The sequence below is a fragment of the Clytia hemisphaerica genome, unplaced genomic scaffold (genome assembly GCF_902728285.1).
Source record: "Clytia hemisphaerica strain Z4C2 unplaced genomic scaffold, Clytia hemisphaerica genome assembly, whole genome shotgun sequence".
Classification (NCBI taxonomy): domain Eukaryota; kingdom Metazoa; phylum Cnidaria; class Hydrozoa; order Leptothecata; family Clytiidae; genus Clytia; species Clytia hemisphaerica.
The window spans coordinates 990229-998455 of NW_027103507.1; positions in this window are offsets into that span (position 1 = coordinate 990229).

Genomic DNA, 8227 nt, shown 5'->3' on the forward strand with positions numbered 1-8227 from the left:
TTTCCAATTCGGAAAACGAGTTGAACTTTTTACCAACATAAAATAGTGGAACATCTTCTTCCATGATTTAAAATCTTAAAAATCCATTCAAAACTTTTGAAAATCAATTTACAATAGTCAGGGGATAGAGCGGTTAGGAGTGTCCAATTTCGAGTCAGGGTCAGCAACTTTGAAAATCAATTTACAATCAGGGGATGAAGCGGTTAGGAGTGTCCAATTTCCAGTCAGAGTCAGCAACGGATAAATATTCAAATATAGATACAATGGCAAAAATTTAAAAAACAAATTTGACAAGAACAGCACACTTGACTTGAGACGAGTTTAACAGCAGTCTGTTTAATCCAGAGAACTTTCGCGCTAGAAATTATTTTACTTTAGTACAAATTACAGACCGGAAAAAATCAAAAAAGCGCGTTAAGAATTTACAGACCTTATAGTAATAAATCCGATACGAGATATTTATAAAAAGATCATTCCGGTCAGTAGTAGATTATAAATAAAAACCATGTGCTCTCAAAATAGTGCCGGCAACCGATAAAGTAAACATAATCGAGTAGCCGTGGTGATTGTGTCATACGACCGGACGGTTCTCTAGTATACAAACCCAAAGATCCGTCATTTTTTCATAGAAAATCTTACTGACGGTTCTCTAGTCCTCAAACCTAAATAAAGATCCGTCATTTCATCACGGCAAATCTTAGTGACGGTTCTCTAGTCCGCAACCATGAAGATCCGTCATTTTATTAAAGCTAATCTTAGTGACGGTTCTCTAGCTCTCAAACATAAAGATCCGTCATTTTATTACAGCCAAATGCTAGTGACAGTTCTCTAGTCCACAAACCTAAAGATCCGTCATTTTATTACGGCAAATCCAAGTGACGGTTCTGTAGTCCACAAACGGAAAGATCCGTCATTTTATTACCAGCTAATCTTAGTGACGGTTCTCTAGCTCTCAAACATAAAGATCCGTCAATTTATTACGGCAAATCCTAGTGACGGTTCTCTAGTCCACAAACCTAAAGATCCTTCATTTTATTACGGCAAATCCAAGTGACGGTTCTGTAGTCCACAAACGGAAAGATCCGTCATTTTATTACCAATTAATCTTAGTGACGGTTTTCTAGCTCTCAAACATAAAGATCCGTCAATTTAATACGGCAAATCCTAGTGACGGCTCTGTAGTCTACAAACGGAAAGATCCGTCATTTTACGGCAAATCTCTAACCTCTAAAGATCCGTTATATTTTTATGACGGTACTCTAGCTCACAAGTCTAAAGACCCGTTGACGGTTCTTTAGCTCCAGAGCTTTAAGATACGGTGACGGCCCTCTAGACACTCCGTTCTTTTAAACACCTCTTCTAACAACTTAAAAATTCAATGAACGCCCAGGCATTTATTTCCAGGTAATATGGTTATTTTTGCACCCTTTTTGCAGGGAGGACGCGCAATATGTTAACTTTGAAGCATCTTATGTTAAAAAATCTTAAATCGATAAATCTTAACAGATGGTCACATACCCATCTTCCAAAGTAAACAAGAGGTTTGGATATCTATTTTTCTTACTGGTACAATCTAATAAGAAAATACGAAGTCTTGGATAGAACCTCGACTCGAGCACCTAGATATGAGACCCCCAGCGGCACCCCTAATCACGCCATCACGCAAAAAAACTTTCTCCATCACGCATCACGAAAATCGCTAAAATTTGTCATCACGCAAAAAAATAGCGAAAAATAGCCAAAATCACGCATCACGCCTCAAATTGTTGCCCTATCACGCATCACGCCATCACGCCTAAAAAATCTCTAATCACGCCATCACGCAAGAAAAAAGTCCCAATCACGCCATCACGCAAACCACTGGGGGGGGGGGGGCTCAGATATCGATTGTATTTGCGATTTCTACAGAACTTCGAAAAACCATCAAAGAAAAGCGTCATCTCCACCGCAAATGGATAAGGTCGATTTGCACTTCAACAGAACAGAGAAGTAGAGCTGAATACGTGATAACAAGAAACCTTGTAAGTAGAAAAATAGCACAGACAAGAAGGAGGTTAGAAGAACAAATCTGTGATCAAGCGAAGAAAAGTTCAAAGAAATTCTGGAAACATATTCGCAGCTCCATGAAAACAAAACCGGGAATTCCTCCTCTCCTTCTTGACCTGAAGAATAACTCATCACTCTGTTATAGGGATGAAGATAAAGCAGACGTACTACAGGATCAATTTTGTAGTGTTTTTACACAAGAGCCTGCTGGACCACTACCAGAGTTTGCATCACGTAAAGACTCATGTGTAACTTTCGATCTCACCATTGAAATGGTCCGAAAAGAACTGAAAAGCGTGAACCCTAACAAGTCACTGGGACCAGATGAGATTCATCCTGCTATGCTTTCTAGATTGGAAAATTGCGCACGTATCCCCGATCTATAAAAAAGGAAAAAAGAACTAGGCAGAAAATTACAGGCCAGTTAGCTTGACATCTATTGCTTGCAGATCGATGGAAAGAATTGTTTAAGATCAAATAATGAAGAAGTTCCTAGTAGACAAAAAGTTTCTGACAAGCAACACGGATTTTTGGGGAAAAGATCAACAGTCACACAATTATTGAGTTATCTTTATAAATGTTCAGACTCAATATCAGAAAAGTAAAATGCTAGATGTTATCTATTTCGACTTTGCCAGGGCCTTCGATACAGTTCCACACCGCAGATTACTCAAGAAACTCGACGCATATACGGTATCAAAGGATTCACGTTAGACTGGATCAAATCCTTTGTCGAATAGACGGGTTAATCCTGGAGCACGTGGATCAAGAAAAAGATCTCGGAGTGAAAACTGAATTTTGAAGAACACATCTTTGGTAAAATCAAGAAAGCTAACTCAATCGTTGGTCTGATCAGCAGAAGTTTTGACTTTCTTTCACCACAAATGCTCCGCACTCTTTTTATAGCGTTCGTCCGACTTCATCTTGAGTACGCTCAAGCCGTTTGGTCTCCACGACTCGTCAAACACATCACTGCCATTGAGAGTGTTCAGCGAAGGGCCACGAGACTGGTTAGCGGGTACAAGAACAAATCTTACGAATACCGTCTCCGTAAGATTAACCTTCCGACACTGAAAATCAGACGTAAAATTGGCGATATGGTTGAAGTATATAAACATCTTCACGTTTATGATAAATCATCGGCCTGTCAAAAGTTTGTCCTTCGCGAACGCCCGAAACGTCAGCACGATTACGAACTACAAAGAAACTTTGCAAATGATGGTGTCAGAGGGTATCAAACAAATTTGTTGTTCTACAGAAGTATTGACATATGGAATGGTCTTGGAGTTGATGTTGTAGCTGCAACATCTGTCGCCAACTTAAAAAAAAAATTCTCACAGAATGGGAAAAAGATCTCCATAAATTGTAAAATGTTAAGCATGATTATTATAGAGGTCGATAGACCTGGGAAATATATTACTGTAAATAAATAAATAATATCTCTTTACAAAATCTCAGTCTTTTCCTTTTCATGGCTCGATCTACAAGCAAAGTAATCATATTTGATTGAATTATATCCAATGAAATAGAGTGGAAATACGGAAATTGTGATTCTCGCCCCGAGCTTGAAATTAAAAAAAAATATAATATTTTTCAAATATTTGACGGTAAGGTATATTTTGATACTACTTGGTCGTTTTGTTTCAGTGCGCTTCTTTCTTGGTATATTTGACCATTGTGCTTGGGTCATTATCGGTCATTGTGCGTTATTTTGAGTCTTTGCCGTGCATAATGTTTTTTTCTGGCTCGATGTCCTTTTTGCTGGTACTTTGTTATTCATATCATGCTAAATTTTTAGATTATTCTGGATCATTGTTATTTTCCTGGTTTATAGTAATTTACGGAATAAAATTCCGCCTTTTAATTTACGGAATTTTATTCTGCAAATTACTAATCTACGGAATACGTTGATATCTCTTGAAGCAATAAAGGTATATTGTTCAAACTTCACACGTCTTCATAATGGATCAATGCTGCTACATGCCAATTTTGGGAATATGAAACCTACGTAAACCGTAATTACGGCCAATAAAGCATTTAGTGCCATACTGATTATGAAAATTCCGCAAATTACTAATATACGGAATTCTGAAATAACTTTCGAACCGTTTTATATCTTAAAACGAAATTTGGCACGTATCATAGTATCCGCTAGACTCTGCTTCATGCCAAAAAGCAGCTCTGTAGTTTTTTGTTGACGTGAGTTACATAAGAAAAACGTAAAATCACGTAGCTACCCAATAACCGTTCATCACCAAAACTTAGAACTGCTCTAATTCAAAGAGAAATTTGACCAACAAGCCCAAATTTGGGGTGAACCCGTAAAGTTCATAATTGAAAGTCCTCTCTGAAAAAATTAAATTCCCTACCCGACGTGGGAAGAAGATACGTAAGAAAAACGTAATGTGACGTAGTGTACAATTCTGTGTATCTCTGGAACGGATAAGTTTCTGAACAAAAAAAATTTGCACGCAAGGTAGCCCCTTTGTGACAAAAGCTCACATAAAAAAATTCAGACCAATAAAATGACGTTATCGAGAGTTAAGTTCAAATTCCGCAAAACACTAACTCGGCGACCAATATTGTAAAAAAAACTCACAAGCCAAATTTCTGAGCAATACTACGACGTCATCGGCAGTTACGTTGAAATTCCGCAAATTACTAATCTACGGAATTCTCAAATAACTTTCGAATCGTTATATATCTTGCAAAAAAATTTGGCACGTGTGTTAGTATTTAAAAGACGCTGTTTCACGCCAAAAATCAGCTCTGAAATACGTTTTTGACGGGAGTTACGTAAGAAAAACGTAATTCGACGTAGTGCAAAAATACCAAACTCCCTATTTCGGCGACCAATAAGTCTCGGAACATAAAAATTTGCACAGGGTAGCCGAAATTTGGCACGTACCTTAGTATCCGTAAGACTCTGCTTCATGCCAAAAAAATCAGCATATAATCAGCCACGTTCTCACGTTCTCTTTGAGCATCACCGAAGAAACTCTTCTGATGCTGCCAAGCATGAAGACATTTTAGAGCAGAAACTACTTGAGTTTGGGAAGAAATTGGCTACTAAAGAAGATATTGCTGACATTAAAAATCTATTTACCAAGTTGTACAATCGTCTTGACGAACAAGAAAAAAGGATTCTTTCTCTTGAGGAAGATAGCATTCATCATGAAGATAGAATTGAACTTCTAGAAAAGTCAGTTTCTGAACTCAAAAACAAAGTCAATATTTTATGTGATAAGAATGCTGTACTTTCAAGCTCTGTAGATTTTTTGACCAAACAAAATGACCATCAAGAGCAATATTCAAGGAGATATTGCTTAAGAATCAACGGCATGGAAAAGTCGGCTGACGAGTCCGCTGATAAATGTGTAAAAAAGGTTGTGGATCTTTGCAATCACTTGAACTTAAACATTTCTGCTGCTGATATTGATAGGGCTCATCGTGTTGGTCGAGAAAAGCAATCCATGATTGTCAAATTTCATTCGTTTGGGAAACGCACAGCTTTGTATAAAGCTAGAAAAAGTAATGCTTTAGACCAAAACATAAAAATACGTCTCGACATCACCAAAGCAAGGCTTGACCTTTTAGACAGAGCTAAGGCATTAATCATTGACGATGGGCCAGTGGATTTTGTGTTTGCAGACATAAACTGCAACTGTGTTGCACGCTTAAAATCTAAAGAATTCAAGTTTTTCAATGATATCGAGTCCTTCAAACATAATGTTTTAAACAAGTAGTTTTTTTTCCTTTTCTTACATCTGAAAGTTTTTTTGTGTTTATCAAACTTTTTTGCAACTTTCTTTCTTTTTTTTGCGAAAATCAATCATTTTATGATGCCCTTTCATCTAAGTAATTACTTATAATTACCTCTCACTAACCACGATGGAATCTTTTTACGAAATGATTCTTTATGCATTAAGCATTTCTTTTCTCTTTTTACAACTTTTTTCGGAATTATATTTTTCTTTTTTTGTTTTATTTTTTGGCTTAGAGAGCATTATGAGCAAATTTCTTATGTCATGTTGTTTGATGGTTGTTGATCGGAGTTTGTCATGGGGGTAAGTCTTAGCCAGTACAGAGCATGCATCGGATTTTTCAATATTTTACGCCTTAAATATCATAAGCTAAATCCCTCCTGTAGTTTTTTCATCTTACAAAATTTCCTTTTTACACTCATATTTTTATGCCTTATTTTGTCCGGAGATATTGAGGTTTAACCCTGGGCCGGAGAGGAGAGGGAAACCACGCTAAGCATTTGTCATTGGAACCTGAATAGCGTCTGGGTTGAAGATTCTATGGGAGATTTTATTAAGATTAAACAACTTTCTGCATTTCTAAACATTCATAAATTCGACATTGTCTGTTTGGGTGAAACTTTTCTGAATTCTGAGATAAAAGATAATGATCCTAGGCTGGTTATTGATAATTATGAGATCAAAAGATGCGACCATCCCTCTAATAATAAGAGAGGTGGTGTCGGTATATATTATCGAGATCATCTAGGTCTCGATGTGAAACCACAACTCACTACTTTGGACGAATGTCTAGTAGCTGAGATGAAAACCGGTGCGAACCGGTTTTTTCTTTGCGTCTGTTACCGTTCCCCCAGTCAGACTTCTGATGCAATTCGATGTTTTTTTCGCAATGGGAGAGACTATAATAAATATCCAAAATTTTTCTCCTACTGTATAATCTTTCTTGGGGATTTCAATGTCAAGAATTCTGACTGGTGGAGCGGTGATGTCACCAATCCTGGAGGAAGAGAAATTCAAAATCTAGCTACCCAGCATGGTCTGAAACAATTAATTGATGGGCCTACTCATCTCTTGATAATTCAACTTCTTGCATTGATCTAATTTTTTCATCAGCAGATCTTGATTCTGATCTGGTCCTCCCTCTTTGCCCCCTAAGTGCCCTCACCAGATAACCTTTTGCAAGCTAAACTTTAAAATCCCCTTCGCTCCATCTTATGAACGAAAGGTTTGGGACTTCTCCAGAGCAGATCCCGTTCTAATACGAAGGGCAGTAGATATGGTTGACTGGGATCTTGTTTGAGGGTACTGATATGGATGGCCGGGTCCCCTCTTGACTGAAACCATCATCAATTATGTTCAACTTGTGCCTAATAAAGTCATACGCTCAGAATAGGATGCTATGGCTGACGCTGAGATAAAGAGATCCCTACTTGTAAATCGAAAGTTTATGAGCGGTATGTAAAAATGGGAGGAGGGAGAAGACCTCAAAACCTTCAAGAAATCAATCTATGTTGTGAGGGCTTGTCAGGATGCTAAAGATTCTTATTTTTCCCGCTTAGCAAATAACCTAATGACCCAAACTTAGGTTCAAAGAAATACTGGTCTATTCTAAATCAATTTCTTCATAGGAGGAAGTCGCCAAGGATTCCACCTGTTCGAGATTCCAGCAATAATCTTATTGCTGACGTCGCTACAAAAACAAATATATTTAATCAGTTCTTTGCTAATCAGTGCTCTCTCATAGACACTGATAGTGTTTTACCGCAACAAAAATATGTAACTAATTTTAGAATAAACAATATCGCTCTTGATGAAGCCAAAATCTTAGCCCTCATTCGCGCACTTACGACTAGCAAAGCGCATGGTTGGGATGACATCTCCATACAGATGATTAAAATCTGTGATGAATCCTTGGTTAAGATTTTTGCATTTTTCCATCAAACTGGAAAAGAGCAAATGTTGTTCCTGTGTACAAAAACAAAGGGGACAAGAGCGTGGTAAAAAATTATAGACCAGTGTCTCTTCTGCCTATTTTTGGAAAAATCTTTGAAAAATGCATCTTTGACTCCGTCTACACCTATTTCGAAAACAACAATCTTTCCAAATTCCCAGTCTGTTCCGCAAGGGTGACTCTGTTTGTCTCAGCTGTTCTGTTCCATAACACACAACATCCTGATGGTTTTGATGTTGATCCACCCCTAGATACTCGTGGAGTGTTCCTTGATATTTCCAAAGCTTTGACGAGTTTGGCACGATGGTTTTTTTTTTTCAAATTAAGTCATATGTGTTTCTGGCTCCCTTCTTTATTAATCCAGAATTTTCTACCCGGAGACGGCAGCGGGTTGTTCTTGATGGTCAAGCTTCTGATTGGACGGAAGTCTTGCAGGTGTACCTCAGGGATCTATTCTCGGACCCCT